Source organism: Prionailurus viverrinus, chromosome B2 (genome assembly GCF_022837055.1).
Source record: "Prionailurus viverrinus isolate Anna chromosome B2, UM_Priviv_1.0, whole genome shotgun sequence".
In the NCBI taxonomy this organism is placed as follows: Eukaryota; Metazoa; Chordata; class Mammalia; order Carnivora; family Felidae; genus Prionailurus; species Prionailurus viverrinus.
In genome coordinates this window covers 120357908-120380067 of record NC_062565.1, presented here as the reverse complement: position 1 = coordinate 120380067, position 22160 = coordinate 120357908, and the positions used below count along the sequence as shown (strand labels likewise).

At 41.3% G+C, this 22160-nt stretch overlaps 2 pseudogenes; one reads left to right on the top strand and one right to left on the bottom strand.

Annotated features, from left to right (window-relative positions):
- Positions 1-1463: 1463 nt before the first annotated feature.
- Positions 1464-2961, bottom strand: LOC125166509 (splicing regulator RBM11-like; annotated as a pseudogene).
- Positions 2962-8341: 5380 nt separating this feature from the next.
- LOC125166508 (pantetheine hydrolase VNN2-like) lies at positions 8342-12897 on the top strand (annotated as a pseudogene).
- Positions 12898-22160: the final 9263 nt, after the last annotated feature.

Genomic DNA, 22160 nt, shown 5'->3' with positions numbered 1-22160 from the left:
TCCCCAGTTCTGTAATTTCATCATTTCAAGAACGTGTTCAAATGGAATCCTATAGTATGCTACCTTTTGGGATTGTTTTTTCTCATTCAGCCAAATGCTCTTTGATCGTGTACATATTGGTAGTTAATTTCTGTATATTGATGAGTAGCATTCCATGCTATGGATATGCAGTATGTTTACTCATCCACTTAAGAACATCTGGATTGTTTCCATTTTATGATTATAAACACAAATAAACTATGCTATGAACATTCACTTGCAGGGTTCTTTTTTGTGAACACAAATCTTTCCTTCTCTGGGATAAATGCCCAGGAATACAACTGCTAGGTTGTATGATGCTTCATGTTTGCCCCAAATAACCCACTTATTTACATAGGAAATTCGATTTAGACAATACATGTTAAATATCATACCTTAATGTAATATTCTATTTACTTGTTTATTAATTTATCGAGATCCAATGTGTTAAATATACCCTCTTAAATCGAGGTGGCAAAAGAAGTGAGTAATAATACTACACAGCCAACTAATTTTCATTAAATACAGTTAATAAATGAGAAATAAAGAAGCAGATATCTCTATTTACATACAATCGTATCAAAAGGGAATGACCCAAAAAGGACTACTAGGACAGTTACCTTTCCTTTGGTATCACTGTCATATGTCCTCAGTTTATGAGATACATGCACAGAAGAGTAAGTCTCAGAAACAACATAGTTAGACTGAAAAAATACCTTTCTAAGGTATGAAAAGAAACTGAAGTCTGCTTATTAGGAAAAGTCTGCTTATTAGGAAAAGAAACTAAAGTCTGCTCATTAGGAAAACTTGCAACTTTGAAATATTTGCCCTAGTTTCCTTCAGAAAATTCACAGCTTCACTTCTAATCCCAGCCTATTTATAGTTTGAGTTATAGGGAATGATCGAGGAAAGCATGATAATAACTTTTGATTTATGGTTTAGTGTGATTTCGTCATCAGTAGTAACACAAAGTGTGTTTCTTGTTGACAATGGTTCAACAATAGTGTGACAAATACAAATACAAAAAACAATCGGTTTTAAGTTTTTGTCATTCAAGATAAATTTGAATACCAAATTAGCTGTCACATTATTATTTATTTTAAAAGTGACGGATACAAGATCAGTTGTTGGATGAATTCAGATAGAGCTTTCTTTTTGCTTTTAAGAGAAAACCAGTGTAGATAAATACTTCATTTAAAGATAATACTAATACCTTTTCTTTTCTTTTTTTTAATATGAAATTTATTATCAAATTGATTTCCATACAACACCCAGTGCTCATCCCAAAAGGTGCCCTCCTCAGTACCCATCACCCACCCTCCCCTCCATCCCACCCCCATCAACCCTCAGTTTGTTCTCAGTTTTTAAGAGTCTCTTATGGTTTGCCTCCCTCCCTCTCTAACTTTTCTTTCCCTTCCCCTCCCCCATGAAACATGGCCTTTTGTAGCAAGGTGGATGGAACTGGAAAGAGTGTTACGCTAAGTGAAATAAGTCATACGGAGAAAGACAGATACCATATGTTTTCACTCTTATGTGGATCCTGAGAAACGTAATACCTTTTCTTTGTACGCTTGGAGAACTTTGGGCTATACTCATTTCCTCTATTGTTTTCTGTTCTGTCACTGTTACTGGTTGGCTTTTGCCTCTTCTATTTGTGTGATAAAAATCAGAGTCACTTGGTTGTCGATGAGTCCATTCCTAAGAGATCCATTCCCCGGATCCAGAACATGGTGGGGAGGCAACAAGGATGTCTGTGAGGAAGCAACCCGGTCATCTCATGGTAAGGTGGCTGCCACATTGGATTACATGCATGCCGCTGCACATTTTTTTAAAGAAAACATATTCTTGAGGTAAAGCAGCATTATTAATTGGAAAAAAAAAAAAACAAACCTGCCTAGAACAGTAAGATCTGCTGACGTCTTCATTCCTGTAGCTAATGAATTTATCTTCACACAGCTTTCAAGACCACGTTTAGTGGGTTCAGAAGAGCGAGAACTCCCAAGCAGATATTACACATTAATTGATCACCCATGTAAATGAATTCCGTGTAGCGGGGCTATGACATAAGATTGGGATTCTGGGTGTTCAAAGCAGACAAACACAAACCTGAAGCTTTTTTTCCTCTGTCTTGGCACATGGTCACTTTAGTTACTGGTGTGGCCCATAAGGAACTGAAGAAACATCTCCTAAAGCATTTCTAAATTGGGGTCTCTAAATTCTCCATGCTGTCCTGTCTCCTTTTCCAGAGCAGGGAACACGAGGATAGAGGAGGCACAGTGACCCTGCCCCGCCTCCCTGATTTGCCTGTCATCCCAGAGGGGGCCAGGCAGTGGATAGTTATTTTAAGAAACTGCCAACCTGTTTTCTAGAGTGGCGGGGCCATTTTCCATTCCCCAGAGCGACGCCTGAGTAATCCAGTTTGTTGGTAAGCTGTTTTTTTCTCTGTGTGTGAGGTTTAAACAAAAGAATGAGGCAAGAAATAAGGATAGAGGGCTATTGATCAGAGGGAGAGTCTCTGGTCGTGTTAGAAGGAAAGCCATCCAGATTATCTAGTAGGAATAGATTTGAATAAGTTCAGGAGAAACCATTCTGGTCAGGCTGACGCAGAAGAGACGGAACAAAGAAGGACTTTGTGGAAAGAGACGGAACAATGAGACAATAGAGAATGTGGATTAGTTCATGTTCTTTTAACCAGTTATTAGTCAGGGATGGGTGGCCCACTGATCAGTAAGAGTTAAAGATGCGGGTCAAAGATGCACTGGGCCTTGCCCTCAGAATGAAGCCTCTGTCTTGTAGACCTGAGGCAGTAATAATAACAGCAAAAATCACTTCGTCCATCACTATTTTGCAGATGAAGAAAACTGTGGCACATAACTTGCTCACGGTTGCACAGCTAGAAAGTGACTCAAGCCTCTGGCTTCCTTAACCGTTACTCAATACCATCACGACTCATAACTGTAGTGAGGAAAATTCACGTCACCTAAGTTAGCAGTAATTAGATGCAGGACCATACAGAATGTAGTCATCTCCACCCCGAGGAAAGTTCTAGAGTAGATCTGTGTTATAATAGAAGAATAATGTGCTAAAAAAAGAAAGAATATGACATGAACTTAAGAGTCAGCTTAGGCCCAGAGAGAGAAATTCCCAGCTTCTGTTGCCCTGTTACTTCTCCTGGCCATTTGGCCTTCGTTCAGTAGAAATCATGCAGTCCCATCGTGCCAGTGTAAACCTGGCCTCCGGTGGCTTGAAAGAAAACCCCAGAATCAGAGTTGTCAGGCTAGATGAAACAAATACTCCCTTTCCTGGTCCCTGAGTAGGAGGGCAGAATCCTCTGGAAAGTAAAACAAAACTGAAAGGGGTGATTGGAGGAGACACCAGCTTTGGAAAAAAAGAAGCAGATGGGATCCAGGGGAACAGAGGGCTTCACTTCAACAGAACCTGTAACTAGTTATCTTGGGCCTCCGACATGCGTTTCTATGTCTTTGCTTACTGAAAAAGAACAAGGCGAATTATGATAGATTAGTGTGGTGCTTTCATATGACTCAACAAAACGATAAATGTACCACAGCTTGATGGACACTTTTCTCTTTTCATCTATCTTTTTCCTCTGTAAGTTTCTGAGATTTCACTTTTGTTTTTTGTATCATATCCTTTCTTTCTTAAAAAAATTTTTTTTTAACATTTTATTTTATTTTTTGAGAGACACAGAGAGAGAGAGAGAGAGAGAGAGCTTGAGCAGGGGAGGGGCAGAAAGAGGTGGGGGATGCAGAATCCAAAGCGGGCCCCAGGCTCTGAGCTGTCAGCACCGAGCCCGATGCAGGGGCTCAAGCCCATGAACACGAGATCGAGATCGCGACCAGAGCCAAAGTTGGGCACTCAACCAACTGAGCCACCCAGGAGCCCCAAATATCATATCCTTTTAAATGCATGCTTCTTCACCTGCCTCATCAATTAAACAAATGACTTCGATCCATTTCCTTTGGATTTGTTTTAGTTGCAGCGGTCACCCTGACCTTGAATCCAGCCGTGTTGGTCAGTTCAGGCTGCTGTAACAGATTGCGGTAGACTGGATGGCTTATAAGCAACAGAAATTTATTTCTCACAGTTCCGGAGGCCGGGCAGTCCAAGAACAAGGCCCCCGCAGATTTCAGGTCTGGTGAGAACCTGCTTCCTGGCTGCAAACTGCCAACTTCTCACCGTGTCCTCACAGGGCAGAAGGGGCAAGGGAGCTCTCTGGGGTCTCTTTTATAACCGCAGACCTCCCATTGGTGAGGACTTCACCCTCATGATGCAAGCACCTCCCAAAGGTTCCACCCCCTACCACCATCGTACTGGGGATCAAGATTCCACATATGAATGTGGGAGGCAGGGGGGAGTGGGGGGGGGGCACACAGACATTCAGTCTATAGCACCAACCGAAAGAGTTTTTACAGGTCTCTGCTGGTGAATGCGATGAACTTTTGGCAGAGTTGGATCAGAGCAAAAGTTAGCAATCTGCAAGTGACATCAATAAGAGAGCTCGGTACTGTTTTTCTTCTGAGGAAGCCGGGGCCCTCCGAATGGGAGCATGCTACCTGTTCTCTGCGGCTCAGCACACCTCCATCCTAAACTTCCGAGAACAGAAAGGAGCCGGGCAGGCTGCTGTTGTAGGCCAAAACCAGTTGGCTAGTGGCACCTTCCTGTGGTTTAGCTCTGTCCAACCAGTCGGGCCTGCAGGGAGCACGAGGCTATCGTGCGTCATTATGATCTCAGATCCTGTCTTGGCTTCAGTTGCGTTGCGGGTCTCAAGAGAACGCCCATGCCAGGCCAGGCCAGGCCAGAGGAGCACCGGTTGAAGTTCAGACCGGCTCTGGTCAAGTTCAGGCTGGTTCTGCTCAAAAAAAGACCTTCCCTTCCACGGAGGCTGATTCAAACTGTCTTGCAGAGGACGCGGGCCAAGAATCCAGGGGGTGGGGTGGGGGTGGGGGCAGGACAGAAACGTTCTTTAACTCCATGTTCCTTTTTTGGGGTACGGGACCTTTGTTGTCTTCTTTTTTTTGGCATGTGCTATCCAGAGAAAATCGTTTTACAAGAAGGGCCCGAGTTTTCTGTTTTTCTTGCTTCCTATTTTGATGTGTCATCCTGGCTGCCTAGGAGGAAATGCTGTCAAAAATTGTACATGCTGTTTCCAACCCTGTATTTCTTAACTCGCTTATTACCATCTCATATCTGGGAGAGAGGCCAGACCAGTCCTGTAGCCCGTGTCAGAGCCCGGAGCTGCTCCCTCCTTCCTGTCTTGGTGCCTTTGCTGTGCCTCTGACGACTCCCCCCTGCTCCCCCCCCCCCCCCCCCCCCCCGCTGTGCATCTGCTGTTCCTGCCTTGGCTTGATATCCTGTCCACAACCTGTTCCCAGCTGTTTCCCAGCACAACACCCTGAACGGCATAGATGCGTTTAACTAAACAGCAGTAGCTCTTGAACTTAACAAAGAACATTGAGCAGTCAGGATCCTTGCATTGCTACATTGGTGCTCCTTTTTGTTAATGCTTGTGATCCCATCGTAATCTTACAGAGGACTTTCCTGTGTCTTTGGCTCTCCGAATAACCTTGTGAAGGCGATAGAGCAGGTATGATGACCTGAACTCTTAGGTGAGAGACAGAGGTTCAAAGAAGGGGAGTGCAAAGCAGAAACTACGCTTCTATTCTTTTCCCTTATTACAGATGCGAAACCTAGCCCCAACTGAGCACCGTTCTTAGAGACAACCAGGTTCGCAATTATTTTTTGTATGTTTTTCCAGAGTGACTCCTTGACCAAATAACTTTGAATCGATTGTAACTTTTCACCCTTGCAACTAAGTCCGTTAATCACAAAATGGTAAATCAGAAGGTAGGCACTCTTAGCAGTAAATTATGATTCATCCGTGCTCCTGTGACGGGTAACGTTATTTTATAACTGAGCTAAACTAAAGAAGTTAAGCTTTATTTAATCAATCACTTTAATGAACATGAAAATGGGAACTCCGGAAGTTCTATGTCTTGAATTGAATCTTTTGCTTCTGAAGATTTCAGGCAATAGCAACTATCTCGATAGCAAATGTTTGTAAAGATGATTCACTTTTCCTTTCTATCTCAAGGATCTTTCTGTGTTTTAATTGCTGTTTTCCATGCCTTTATTTTTGTTACACCTCAATTGTAATGAGACAATTTTGAAAGGCTGCAGAGAAAAGAGGCAACTCGGTCATCCTCTCGACTTCACATCAGAAGCCGTTGCCCTTTTCCCCCTGCAGCCGAAAACCCTATTTAACACCATTTCTCTCTTGCATAGCCACAAAGAAGAACATCGTCCAGGAAACTGGGGGATGCTAAGACATGAAAGACGGATATGGCTGTTTCTGCTCCTAGCCTCAAAAAGAAAAGGTTGTAGCTCATCTTTGCCAGCTTACCTGACTACTTCTAAGCAAAGGAGATAATGAAATATTATTAGTTAGTGAGTTCAGTCACATGAAGGTAGGTCATGATCCCAATAGTTCTTGGAGAGATGGAAAAGCTTAAGGGTCTTCACTAGGCATTGACCACATCAAGTGCCCATCTAGCACTTAGCAGATTCATGTGAGGTTTCCTTAAGGCAATCACTTTGAATTGAGTTCTTTAAGAGGCTCCGGGGCTCAGACCCTGGGATGCAGACATTAAATCAGAGCACAGTCCCACGCATGATCTCTTGGATATAAGGAGAAGATTCTGGAATCGGGAATGAGAAGTTGCACACCCGTCTCTAAGTTACTCTGCTTCTCTGTGCCTCAGATTCCTGTCCTATAAAGTGTGGGCATTTGGTTTATATGCTCTCTAAACTCTAAAGGCACTCAAAATCTACTGTATAGAGATGAGTATATACCAATTACCTATATTAATATAATAACTATGGACAAACTATACAGTACAATCACATACTAGTAATCTATTGTACAATCTGCTAAAAATTCACAAACATATCTCTCCCCTCACATTGTCCACTAAAGGGCTTGACCATTTTTCTCAAAATTATTTGTATTGTTCTATTTAAGAAGTTATTTCTTAAATAGAAAATTCTATTCAAAGCAGAAAATATGAGCAGACTTGTTTATAGCCCTTAGGCCTTTCCTTTACCAAGAATTTTATCTCCATATGAGGGAAAGCACAGAATAATTTATTTGTTGCTACTCTACAATAATATTTGAATGGCTTTTACTAAGAAGGCCAGATTTTTTAAAACAACAACAACAACAATAACAAAAAACCCTAAAACAACTGGAAAAACCTCTTGCATGGTAGAATTGGGAGCAGGGGAGTGAGAATATGGATGTCCTAGGAAAAGCATATTCTTAAAACTCTATTATGTGATTAATTTGTCTTTGAGAAAATGAAAGTTATGTCTTCTCTGAGTTATAACAGATTATCTTTATGATGACTGGCCTGAGATACTTCTTCCCTTGTATGTACTTTGGAAGGAGGGAAGGAAGGGAGGGAGGGAGGGAGGGAAAGAGGAAAGGAGAGGGGAAGGAGGTGAAGGAAAGAAGGTGGAGGGGAGGAGGAAGGGAGGGAGGAAGGGAAGGAGAGAGGGAGGAAGGAAGGAAATAGGAAGGGGGGACAGAAGGGAGGGAGGGAAGAATGAAAAGAGAGAGGGAGGGAAGGAAGAAGTAAGTTTAGTTCTCCTAGGGCTGGGTCCAGCTAAGCAGTGACCTTGATTTCTCCTCTGGCCTAACACCAGAGAACCTCACCTGCACAATTCATGCACTGAAGATTTGGCAGTGAATAAAATAGACACAAAATCATGCTTTTATGGAGCACACATTCTTAGTCTTTAATAAGTAAGCCAGAGTGTCAATTTGGGTGAATTTTCTTCCCGATGTTGTACCTTAGTGCATTTTCCTAGTAGCAAATATTTTTAAATTGTTCTCCTCTTCTAAAAATATACATGATGTAAATCATTTAATAGAGCAGAAAAAAAAGGTTTTGTAATTTAATAAATGAAATGTTTATTGTATTATGATTTTTCACGAGAGTTACTTTATTTTCTTTCTATCAATAAAAGGGTACAGTGGGCTTACATTTGAATTTTGTGTTTTTTTAAATTCGATATCAAATCTTATCAATAGTACATATTGTGCAATCCTTGTAATAGTTTCTGATTGTATTCATTGAACTGAAATGGGTTTTTTTTCCACAAAAGTAGTTAGGTATAATATTCCTAAGATTATAAAAGAAAAGTCTGTTAGCTGGAAGTTAGTTTTATGTGATATAAATGCTTCCCTCTCCAGAAGTACTGAATGAATGTTGCTTTCACTTTCAGAGCTCACTAGATGTTGGCTATGATCACTTCTCTTCAAATCTCCGTGGCAATTTTTGCCCTAATCATCCTGCACATTAGTGCCTTGGATGCTTTTACAGTCGCGGTATATGAACATGCTGTTATATTGCCAAATAAGACAGAAACGCTTGTTTCCCAGGACAATGCCCTGTTCCTTATGAACGAGAATATAGGCTTCTAGACAGAGCAATTAAGCACTCAGCTAAGCAGGTAGGGAGAGTGAGTAGAAGAATGGAGTGTTGAACTATGTGACATATGAAGAAATAATTTTGATTTCGCTTATTTTAAGCGGAATGCTCAAATGACTGTGACTCCAGAAGATGCGCTTTATGGATGGAAATTTTCCAGGGAAACCATTTCTCTTTATCTGAAGGATATCCCGGCCCCTCAGGTGAATTGGATTACATGTCAACACACCCAGAGGTATATATTTCTTAAACTTAAAAAAAAAAGTTTATTTATTTATTTTGAGAGAGAGAGAGAGAGAGAGAGAGAGCATGAGCACGTGTGCATGGGAACAGCGGAGGGCCAGAGAGAGAGGGAGAGGGAATCCCAAGCAGGCTCCATGCGGTCAGCACAAAGCCCACCGCAGCACTTAATCCCACCCACTGTGAGATCATGACCTGAGCCAAGATCGAGAGTTGGACGCTTAACCAACTGAGCCACCGAGGTGCCCAGGAAGATATTTTAAATATCCTCATTGTTTGTGCAAAAAATGCTGCAATTCTCTAAAATGCGCATGTTCACCACAGCGGCATGATAAATCCTGAATTATCACAGATGTGGCATACGATATTGTTGTTTTTATCTTGGCATTTGCTTAAAAAATTTGTGCTTAGATACCATTTAATACTCATTTCTAAATGGATAGCTTTATTAAATTTGGAGAAAATATGTAAACAAGATATTTATTGCTAGGATTAGAAGCTAAGGGGAAGGGAATCTCATGGAGTCAAGTAATAAATTAATTTCTGAAGTAGACAGTGGGTTGTATTTGGGAAGTAGCCCAAGGTCTCCATTGAAAGTACCATACTTCGGGGGCATCTGGGTGGCTCAGTTGGTTAAGCGTCCCACTTCGGCTCAGGTCACGATCTCATGGTTTGAGTTCGGGCCCCGCATTGAGCTCGGTGCTGAGAGTTCAGGTCCTGGAGGCTGCTTCAGTTTCTGTGTCTCCCTCTCTCTGCCTCTCTCTCTCTCTCTCTCTCAAAAAATGAATAAACATTAAAAAAGAAATTACGAAACTTCAATCTTATGGAGTCTTTCTGTTCCAGAATCTACTTCTCAGGCAGAAAGAGCTTACTATGTACATTCTCGTGAATCACAAGACCTTACGCTTTGAAACTTAGTGTTTTCCTAGGCTCATAAAGCTAATTTTCTTGAGGAAAAATAATCTAGACTAGACTTTCTAATATAAAATATTTAATATATATAAGTGCATATTTAATGTATAAATCTTACTGTCTAAGAAGGCTTGAAAATTAAATTACTGAGGTACAGATCACACATTTCTATTTTGGCACTCTCTCTCTCCTGTCAAATCCTCTCTCTTACTCTCTCATACTTTCTCTCCCTCTTTTACCTCAGATTAAGTTTATTAAACATTTATCTGCCATTTTTTTGGTTTTACTAGAGGATTATGAATACCATACTTTTTTTTTTAGGATGCCTGGCTCTTCGGACATTTATATAAGGGTTACCAGAAGACAGCTTTTCTTAGCTCTGAAGAGACACAAAGAAGAAAATATTGGGTGACATGATAAAAGACAGTTAATCTTTCCACTCTTCTTGTCCTGAGTTGATGCTGTCTATGGTGTTTGTAAATTTTCTTTTGTTCCAGAAAAGAGGTCAATAGCTAGACAGTATTTCTGCATAGAAGTTTTGAAAATTGGGACAACTCATTTGTTTTTCAACTCACAGTAGGGTTAAGTTCTGGGTTTCCTGTTAATAACAACATACGTTGGGGGTGCCTGGGTGGCTCAGTTGGTTAAAGTATCCCACTTTGGCTCAGGTCATGATTTCATGGTTCCTGGGTTCAAGCCCCATATGGGGCTCTGTGCTTGTGGTAGGGTCCCCTCCCTAAGGAAAGGAAAAAAAAAAACAAAACCTCAAGGCAACCTGGCTATCCTAGTACATAACATTCCTCACAACCTTGTAACATGAGACCTGATCAAACTGCACATCTGTGTGTTACCATATATGGGAGACAGAGTAGCAAAAAATATACAGAAAACTATGCTATGTGTCATTCAGGGCTCAGTTCCTCCGTGGGAACCCCACTGAGTCATGTGTGGGGGGGAATAAAGTTGCTTCCTGGAAGGAAAAGCCTCAGTGTCGCATGTCACGACTCCCTGGGAGTATCCTGCTACATGCTGACAGCTCAGAGCTTTGGTCCTGCTTCAGATTCTTTGTCTCCCTCTCTCTCTGCCCCTCCCCCACTCGTGCTTTGTCTCTCTCTGTCTCTCAAGAATAAATAAATGTTTAAAAAAAGTTGAAAACAACAACAACAACAACCACTACATGTATTGGGGGCATCTGGATGGCTCAGTCGGTTAAGTGTCTGACTTCAGCTCTGGTCACGAACTCGTGATGCATGAGTTCGAGCCCCGCATAGGGCTCTGTGCTGACCGCTCAGAGCCTGGAGCCTGCCTCAGATTCTCTCTGCCCCTCCCCTGCTTGTGCTCTGTCTCTCTCCCTCTCAAAAATAAATAAACATAAAAAAAATTAAAAACAACAACACATGTTGTAAAATTGTGGACTAGTCAAAGATCACAATAGCTATGGAAACTAGTGAAGTTTGGGGGAAAGGATGTTATGTATGGTTAGTAAAGAGCTCTGTCACAGCCCTACAGTAGAAGGAATGAATTTTGACAGAAAATGGGTTTGCATCGTCATCCAGGATAGTCACATTGAATTCACTTAATTTTCACTCATTCAGCCATTATTTATCGAGCATCTACGATGTGCCCGATATTATTCTAGAAATAGGAGATACAGCGCTTAGTAAATGAAGGTTATGCGCCCCCCCCATGACTTATGAATATTTAGTGAGAGAAGGTAGAGGCAAACAGACTCATTATTATTTAGAATGTTGTGTGGTGATCAGAATAGATATATTTTAGATGTCAAGGGGACAGGATTTGTTGCCGGATTTGTTGTGGGGGTATGAGAGAAAGACGAGCGTCAGGAGTGACTCCCATTTTCGGCCTGAGCAAATGGAGACACGGAATTGCCATTTACAGATATACAGAGCACTGAAGGAACAGCAAGTCTGGGATGCCAATTAGGAAGCCAATTTTGTGCACCTTACGTGTAAGCTGCCCTTTCAACATCCAGGCGGAGATGTAAGCCTGCCAGTAGCATAGACAAGTCTGGCATGGAAGGGCAAAGTCAGGACTGAGATAGAAAACCCAGGGTCAGCACACAGATGATTTTTAGCACCATGATGGTTCACCTATGGAGTGAGTTACAGAAGAGAAGAGACCTAAGGCTTGAGATCCAGGAAACTCCGATGTTTAGACTCAGAAGGGGTGAGGAGGAACCAGCAAAGGAGTATGAGAAGAGCAGCCATTGAGCAGGAGAAGGAGAGAGCGGGGTCCAATCAGCAGGGTGAAGTGTTTCTGGGAAGAGGGTGTCATTAACTGTGTCAAGTGTTGCAGACAAGTAGGATGACATCAAGTAAGATGTGGAGGTCATCGTTGGCATCGGTAAGAGTTGTCAGGTGGGATGATAGAAACGGAAGCTCATTTGAATGCCTCAAGAAAGAATGAGAGAGAACAAGCTGGAAACAGCCAGATGGACAACTCTTTCTATGAGCTTTGCTAGAAGAGGGAGCTGAGCAATGGAGCAGTATTTAGAGGGACATATGGATTCAGGAGAGGTTTTTAATTATTATTATTATTATTTTTTTAAGTACTAGAGCACATTTGCATGCCAGTGGAATGATCCAGTAGAGAGGAGACAGCCAATGACCCAAGAGAGTGAATAAGCAATTGCCAGAGCAGTAGCTCCAATGTGAAAAAAAAAAAAAAATCATGAAGTTTAACTTATGGCTTTTAATGATGATCTTTTTCATGAATAGTTTTTCCATTGGCTTGTAAATTGACTCACACTTAGATTCTCACTACTGTTTGTTTCTGGATGAACTGAATAAAATACGCTTTTAGGTTATGTTGTTAACTCTAATCACTATGCAGTGTGTTGAATCTCCAGGACATATTTATCTGCTAGCTGCAACTCTGCACCCTTAAATGATATCCCCAATTCCTCCTTCCCCCAAGCCCCCGGTAATCACCATTCTTATTCTTCTTTTATGAGTTCAGCTTTTCTAGATTCCACATATAAGTGCTATCATACAGTATTTATCTGTCTCTGTCTAACTTATTGAAATGTTTCAATTAAAATTTCATTTCGATTTGGTCACACACCAGGACAAGCAAGACTCATCGACCTGGCCAAGAACAATTCTATGTCTTGGCAAATATTGGGAACAAAAAGTCATGTAGTTCCCATGACTCCACATGTCCTCCTGAGGGGGGACCTGGTGGCACATTACCATAAGTAATAGGGAGGGGATATGTAAAATGGAGCCCTGCGGTGAGAGTGGTCAATGCTGTGTTTGAGTTTGATCTTGGGGCACCTGGGTGCCTCAGTCGGTTAAGCATCTGACTTCGACTCAGGTCATGATCTCGCGGTTCTTGAGTTCGAACCCTGCATCGGGCGTTGTGCTGACAGCTCAGAGCCTGGAGCCTGCTTTGGATTCTATGTCTCCCCCTCTCTCTGCCCCTCCCCTGCTCATTCTCAATCTCCCTCTCAAAAATAAATAAACATTTAAAAAAGTTTGATCTTCATTACCTCTATGATACGACAATACTAGAGATTTTTTTTTTTTTTTAAGTGAGCAATTAAAGAAAATAGCATTTCAGAAAAAAAGTACTCTGGGACAAAATCTAGGCAAAGACCTATTAGAAAGGTGTAATATTCCAGGATTGAGATTTTTTGGCATATAAGAAAACAAATCATTTTAATATTGATACAAAAAACAGTAAGTTGACTATAATCTGGATACAACTTAATATCAAAAGGATACAAAGATGTTTCCAAACTGTATGAATCAGTTTCATAGAAGTTAAATTCCTTATTATCTTTCAAATCACAAAAATCATCTTTCTGTTTATTTTCTATACCAGTTCATTTAATTACCCTTTTACAGGTTTAAGGTCAAATCCTAAAATTTCTACGTTAAAGTCTGAGTTTCAAGACTAAAATAACCTTATGCCATAATTTTATATTAAATGGGGGTAGGGAAGTATACTAAATTTTATACTTCAGTGGCGATGTGATGTACATATCAGTGTGAATGGCCTTCTTCCTCCCTATATTTTTTTCTAAGCATCTTAAATTGTAGCCTCAGAATCTTTTGAGTAGAGAAATTGTCTCCTGGAAGTTCCAATATCGGCCAAAAGGAATGATATTGAGACAATGATTTTCAAATGTTTTGATCATATATCCCTACTGGAAAAATTTTAATGAGTCCTCGGTATGTATATATTTACTTATTTTTGTATTTATAAGTAGAACACAAAACTTCCAAAACCTTTCCTCATAGCTTTGTGGGTTTTGACAATTTCTTTTCATATGCAAGTAAACTTTCATATTCTCCTCAAAAATGTGTCTCATACCAGGAATAGAAATGTCACCTGTTCTTTTTTTTTTTTTTTGAGACTGTTCGCATTATTAGTATCATTTTTTAACACACTTTCTTTGCAAGAATCATTTTAAGCTATTCTTCTATTCTGTAAATGTTGATTTAGTTAAAATGGTAGCCTAGTTGGTTAAGCCATTTAACCAGGCCCATGTAAACTGCAGGATGGCACAGTGCAGTGAACTTGGACGAGCTAGTGAGGAATCTGCAGTTATCCTGTGTAAATTAAGGATCGTTCTCCCCTCTGGGTACCTTGGAGACCATTTGTTACCCATGACCTCTGACACATGGACCTATTAAGAGTACCTTTGTCCATCAATTCTTAAAATGCTAGTAAATTTCACTTTCTTTTTATATTTTTATATAGAAAATAAATGTAGGGAGACATTTTAATAGTCTCATTCTTAACCTTTGGCATTCCCTATGTTGCAGACCATTTTATTAAACTGTTGACCCTGACTACTGTGTTAAACTAGGTTAGTTTTTAAAGGTTACCTGGAAGGAATCAAAGAGAGTTGAATAAAATGTTTAGTTTCAACAGCAATTTTGAAAGCTGGATAACAGTCTCTAAAATTACTTTGGATGGAACATATGGTAAAGAGGGAGGTGTTATCCCTCATCTGATTAGCAGATACTGTTCAGGACAATAACATGCACTATTCTTCTTTGAATCCCTGATACCTGGAAACATAAAAGAGGTTCTTCAGGTTTCAAGAAACTCATAATCTTCAGGATTCATAGGAAGGTATTTGGCTCCTAACTGGGAGGAAGGAGTAAGGATAAGGTGGGGGCATGGGACAGAAACAGAGACAGAAAGAGAGAAACTGCATTTTCCCCTGTATTTGTTGGAAATTTACTTCCAATCACCAGATTCATACACTTCCTATAGGGTACCTACCATTGACTATAGCCAAACTTATTACTAACTTTGGAGGGTTTCTGTGAATTATGTCTTCAAGAAACAAGGTTTTTCTGACTTTGTCCTTTACCTTTGTAACAGTACCACCTCTATTCTGAGCCTGTTTGATGCCCCTAAAGTGTCAGAGATAGTGACTTTCAACACCATCTTTGAAGGGTGGTATTTTCATATGCTTTAATATAGTTTTCCGTGATTCTGCTGTGACCGTGGTGGAAGATTTTCATGCGGATACCATACTGTTTCCCATAGTTTGGATGGATGTCTTGTCCCATTGGACAGCTATTGAATTCCATGTGGCTTAGGCTGTGGGAATGGGGATTCATTTTCTTGTGACCAACACAAGTCATGTCAGCCTACCTTCCAGAAACTACCAAATACAAAGGTTTTTATATTGGGTTTAATTATTCATAATGGTAACAAATAATTCCATTATATTCAAAGTTCACTTGAAATGAGACCTTTGTAATTTTCTCCAATAGAGCATAGGGAAAGTGCTTGAGTATTCAGCGTAACTAGAAGCCCGTGTGCTATCTCAATGTAACTAATATGGTGACATGATCACATGCTCAGTTCTGATGGGGAATCTGGCAACGTTGGTTTCATTTTTGTTTTTAGAAGATTTCTATTCACAGTCGGTGGTATCTATGCACCATCCTCTCCCAAAGTTTACCATTATGATATGGGAGCAGAGTTGGGAAAGATCTTCCTTTTGGAAGCCATAGATTTTTTTTTTTTAATTTTTAATGTTTATTTATTCTTGGGAGAGAGAGAGAGCATGCGCGCCAGCAGGGGAGGGTCAGAGAGAGAGGGAGACACAGAATCTGAGCAGGCTCCAGGCTCTGAGCTGTCAGCACAGAACCCGACGTGGGGCTCAAACTCACAAACCGTGAGACCATGACCTGAGCTGAAGTCGGAAGCTTAACTGACTGAGCCACCCAGGCGCCCCTGGACACATTCACTTATTAAAAAAAAAAACCGCATATTGCAAGTTATTTAAGAACGTATTACGACAATGTGACACACAGAGGTGTATAAAGGATTGCATAGCAATCACCTGTGGATCTGCTGTTCAGTTTGTGTCATGAAGAAGGCACCCCTTGTATTCCCTTCCAATCACATTCTGGTCCTTTCTTGGGAAATAACTACCTTAAGATTTTTCTAGATCATTCCCAGGACATCCTGGTTGTTTATTACACACGTACTTATTCCTACTTGGTACTTTTTGTATCTTTTTGAACTTTGTATATATGCAGATTTATTGCATGCAAATGTATTGCATATTTCTGATTTCTATATAAGAAACTGTGAGCTTAATCCATGTAAATAAGAATCAGTCTAATTTCACCCATTTTCACTGCTGTATGGTGTACAGTTATATGAATGTGTTCGTTATTAAGCTATTGTCTTCCAGCTCCAAACCTACCCTTCAGTATTCTTTGTGATGCTGGGCTAGGACTAGGCAAGTATGTTTCTCCTTGGCCGCCTGGCTCTCTATTAGATTCTGCCCAGAGGGGGCGCTAAAGGAATACCGAAGGTTGGAGGAGGGGCGATGGGACCTCCTTCTGTTTGCTCACCAATCAGTGTTGTCCCACCCGCCCGGCAGCAGACCAGTAGTTTGTTCCGATAGCAGGTGCTTCCAGTTTTCAATTCGTCCCCATTCTTTCAGAACCAGTGTCATTGCCTTTCTTCCAAACTACCAGCACCAGCCATTGTCCCCTCAAGAGAGGTGAGTTCTAGCTCCCTGGGGACAGTCCTCTCAGGATCTGTTCCTCTGCTCCAGCTAGACAGCACACTCTTCTCAGGGGTTGGAGCCTCGGCAACACAGTCTCCTCTGGAAAGCTTCTCGCCCCTAGCACCTTCTCTTCCCTCTGTCCCCCCAACACCAGGAGTGGTAGCTGCGTTTTGCAGTTGCTTTGTTACCTAGGTGTTCCTTTCATGTGCTTCAATCATCAAATACCTCTTTAACCGAGTCCTTATGTTCTCTGAAAATAACTGGTGTGGATTCTGTTTCCCTAGTTGCACCTTGTCTGGTGCCTGGACGAAAACAATCTTCATGTGTCCTTTCTCTTATTGATAAATAGGGCAAGCACGGCCCGGCTGACTGCACTAACATCTTGGGTAAACTCCATGATGTAGCAACAAACAAAATGTACAGAAGTGGGGCAGTGGTGGTTCCACGCATGCTGTCAGGACCGCTCCCCCAGCCACCAGTAAAAAAGCAATAGGCCCATTGTCTGGCTTCCTCTGATCTGCTGTGTTCTTCACTTCACAAGGTCTGTGGAAGCCATGAACTTTGGGTGCACATCTGTGAGAACACAGGCTTTGCGGCCACATGCAAGCAAGTGATTATGTGATTTCTTAGTAACAAGCTGAACAAAGAAGCAACCTTAGCTCACTCTGAGTCATCATTTTTCAATAGTCTTTGTCCCTGAACTTGTTTCTGTGGTTTAGCTTGTTCAACAGATGCTTCGGTTTTCGAATTTTTTTAATTTATTTATTACAGTTATTACCACTATTAATTCCTATTTTAAGTAGTTTCTCTGAACATCCTTGTATGCGTCTCTTTGATCTTAAGTCAAAGAGCTTTTTGGATGCTTACTATCTGTCAGGGAGGCCTTGTGCTGGATGGTGATAATGAATAGAACAAAAGTTCTTTTCTTAAGGATCACAGTCGGGAAGAGGAAACAGAACATCACTATCATTACTGTCTTTCTTTAGCAGAGTAATAATCAAATTTGAACCCTTAGAAAATGCTTCACACTGGGCTAAAGCGTTTTCAAGCATCTCGTTTAATGCTATAATAAAAGCCATAGAATATGATAATGCTGTGACCAATATCAGGGCCAGGAAGGAGTCCATTTTACCTTGGAAGACAAGAAAGGTGACTGAGACCAGCTGGGCAAGTCAGTAAGGGCATTCAGGTAGACTTAGTCATGCATACAAAGACATGGGAGAATAGCATGTTGCAAAAAGAGTCCAATAGATTTGGAAGGGTGGGGTGGGCAGGTAAAGGAGGAAGAGGAAGGGGAAACAATAAGAACATGAGCCAAGGACCAGATCACTGAAGCACAAATAAAATGTAGACTGTATGCTGAGGCTAAGAGGAAACCCATTGAAAGATTTTAGAGTCTAATATTATGGTGAGCTAAAGAGTCTTTAAATCATTGATAGTGGTTTGCAGGATGGAGTAGAAAGGAGTAGAGAGAAATTCTAAATGCAGCGTGGCCGTGTAGGAGACAATTCTCAGGGTAGTGGAGGCAGAATGGCCCATCGCGACATGCTTGAGGAGCAGCAAGAGGACCAATACAATTGGAGCCACAGGAACCTGGGGGAAGTTAGTAGGAGTTGATGTTAGGAGTAACAGGAGCCCGGATCATAGTGGGGCTTGTAAGCATGGCAAGAACTTGGCTTTTTGCTCTGAGCGAAGTGAGATGCCATTGAAGGATTTTGAGCAGAGGACCAACACAGTTGTTTTTACATTTTATTTTATTTTATTTTATTTTATTTTATTTTATTTTTTTATTTTTGGGACAGAGAGAGACAGAACACGAACAGGCGAGGGGCAGAGAGAGAGGGAGACACAGAATCGGAAACAGGCTCCAGGCTCTGAGCCATCAGCCCAGAGCCCGACGCGGGGCTCGAACTCACGGACCCTGAGATCATGACCTGGCTGAAGTCGGACGCCCAACCGACTGCGCCACCCAGGCGCCCCTGTTTTTACATTTTAATAGGATTGCTATCGAGCAGAAGTAGAAGCAGAGGCACCAAAACCGGGTAGGAAGTTATTGGGGTAATCCAGGCCAGAGATGATGGCGGCTCGGACCGGGGTTGCAATAGCAAAAGGTCTCCTGATGCAACATGTGTAGAGTGAGAGACCAAGAGAGAAGTAAGGAGAACCCCAAAGGCTTTGGCCTGAAAAACTAGAGGACGAAAAGCCATTAACTGAGATCCGAAAGATTGTAGGAGTGGCAGGAGGGGAAGGCTAAAAGCTCAATTTTGTTTGTGTTGATTTGATGTGTCTATGCAGCCAAATGCAGGTTTTGAGCAGACATTGTGGGCCATGGGCATCTGGAGTCCAGGGGAGAAGTCTGAGTGAAAAGTTATAAATCCATTTATCACTGAAATATATTTATGGTGTTGAAAGCCATGAAATGAAGGTAATCACCCAGGCAGCGAGTGCAGATAGGAACAGAAGATTTCCAAAAATTGGGATCAGGATGCACAAAAGTTAAGAGGTCTGAGGCGGTAAGAAGCAACCAGAAAAAGGCAAATAGATCCACAAAAACATCCAAAGTAAACAAGCGCAGACACTGAGAAGGAGGAAGGAAAAGGAAACCCAGAAGAGCGTGGGGAGAGAAAGCAGATTGAGAATGAGGTAATGGCAAGTGTGCTAATAAGTCAAGTCAGATGGGACCGAAAACTGACCGATGGATTTAGTCACGTGATGATCAACGATGAGCTTGATAAGATGGTGGAATCATGGGGGCAAAATCTCGGTGGGAGGAAAGGAATTAAAACAGAATGGGCACAAGCCCGTAAAGGAGTTTCGTTGTAAAATGGAGCGGGGAAATGGGGCAGGAACCGTAAGGGAATGTCAGATCAGGAGAGTTCCTTTTTAAGATAGGTGATATAATGGGGTATTTGTATGCTGATTGTAATCACCCAATAGGCAGAAATTGATGCTGAGTAAGTGAAAAGGATTCCTAAAGATATATCTTTGGGATCCGCTGCACAAGGACGGAAAGGGGCATGGGCAGTCATTTACAGTGACAGGAGGGGAGGCAGAGTTGATAGGCTAAGATGCTGGCAAGTGGGCTGATGCTTGCTGGGAACTTAGGGAAGTCTCTGTCTAGTTGGATAAACAGGCCTGGAGTTCAGGAGAAAAGTTTGAGCTAAAGGTAGAGACAGCATAACAGGTAGTCGAAGGTATGCAATAGAAAAGATCTGCTATGGGGAAGAGACAGTCGAATATGACATGAAAACACCAATTAACAAAATGTGGCTTCTGACCATAAGTACATTAAAAGTTCAGAGAAGAAATGAGCAACAAAGAATGACAAGACTTGAGGGGCGCCTGGGTGGCGCAGTCGGTTAAGCGTCCGACTTCAGCCAGGTCACGATCTCGCGGTCCGTGAGTTCGAGCCCCGCGTCAGGCTCTGGGCTGATGGCTCAGAGCCTGGAGCCTGTTTCCGATTCTGTGTCTCCCTCTATCTCTGCCCCTCTCCCGTTCATGCTCTGTCTCTCTCTGTCCCAAAAATAAATAAAGGTTGAAAAAAAAATTTTTTTTTTAAATAAATAAATGAATAAAATAAAAAAAGAATGACAAGACTTGAGTCAAAGGGGCAGGATTTAGCGAGACATCATTCCAGGATCAGGGCAGTAGCGAGTGTATTAAAAAGCATAATAAGAAGAATGGTCTGAGCTAAGAACAGGAGAGAGAAAATGGCACCAAGTGGGAGAAAGTTCTGGTTGTCTGCCTTGATTTGCTATACATATAGGAAGAATTTTAGTTAGTGGGAGCAATGGTTAAGGGAACTTAAATGGTTTGCAATACTGATCGAAGATTAACGTGTCAGGGGTGGGATCAACCCTGTAAGTAAGAGGAATGCTTGGCCACAGAGTTAGGACTCTGATAATGGAAATGGGGAGGAAGATTAACAATGGATATTAGAAATAAAGACTTGGGGAGGGCAAACAAATTCTTAGAGATTTTATTCTAGGGTGCTTTTCCCCTTTAAAATTTGTGCTTTACATATTTTAAAGCAGAATTATATTTATTTTAATACAAAACTCTCCCTAATCCTGCAAGAATTTCAAACTGTCATTCAGGTTACATAGAAACACCTTGTTTAAATAACTTACACCCACAATCCCTATTCTTTATACACATATGAGGCAAAGCCATTGCTAACCACATTTGATAACACTTAATCCGGGTTTCTGTTGATTTCAATATAATAAAAGTTGGTACATTTCCTGGAATTGGGTACTGGAGAGTAAAGGGAAATTCTCATATGTTTTCTTTTGGTTCTATTCGCACAGTCAGGTGAACCAAGACAATAGAATTTCAATTTGAAATATGAAAATAGTTTCCTTTTTCTCATTACAAAGCAATCCATTGGTTTTACAGAATTTCTATGTCACTTTCTTTTTTTTTTTTTTTAATTTTTTTTACCGTTTATTTATTTTTGAGACAGAGAGAGACAGAGCATGAACGGGGGAGGGTCAGAGAGAGGGAGACACAGAATCTGAAACAGGCTCCAGGCTCTGAGCTATCAGCACACAGCCCGACGCGGGGCTCAAACTCACGGACTGTGAGATCATGACCTGAGCCGAAGTCGGCCGCTTAACCGACTGAGCCATCCAGGCGCCCCTCTATGTCACTTTCAATTCTTTTTTTTTTTTTTTTGCCGAAATGAAAATTTGCATCTAATGAACATCATTTTAGCGTATAAGGACACTGGAAACTCACTGGGGAAACTGGGAGAAGAAAGGAGTATTCAGATAATGGAAAACGGTTACTGGAATGGAAAGATTTTGAACTCTAGAACCAACCAAACAAATGAGAGGCATTAATCTCCAAAACCTATTGGTTTCTCTATGTCAGATGATTAGAAAGAATCCCGGAGAGAGAGAGACTAAGTACCAGTATTAATCATTCTAGAATCAGAGATGTAAATCTTAAAAGAAATTCCTTTACATGAACTCACTTTCAAAAAAGGGGATTCATTCCAAAACTAGGACAGGAAATTGAGTTTAACAAATCAGAAAACATTTACAGAGCTTAGCACAGTACAAACCTCCACAGAAGCAGCAGAGAGAATCAAAATGCGGCCCCATTCTTAAGGAATTTATAAGGATAATGCATCAGAAAAATAAAAGAATTAAGAGACAATTTAGAACTCTCTTTGAATTATCTAATAGTCTGGAAGTAGGAAGCAAGAAGCAGGATTGGATTTATTGTTCTAAATCGTAGAAGATACATGATGTAAATTGCATCTCAGTGCAAGAAAGGGTGTTCTAAAAATTCGCAGTGTTCAAACATGAAACAGACTGAAGTTTCAGGTAGCGGATTTCATTCAACAATCATTCATGTATCGGGCTTCCTCACCTATTACACATGTGGGCTGGAGCGATGAGGTTCATCAGTCAGCAAGACGCTTTCTTATCCTCCAGGAGTCACAACCTTGGGACGCATCA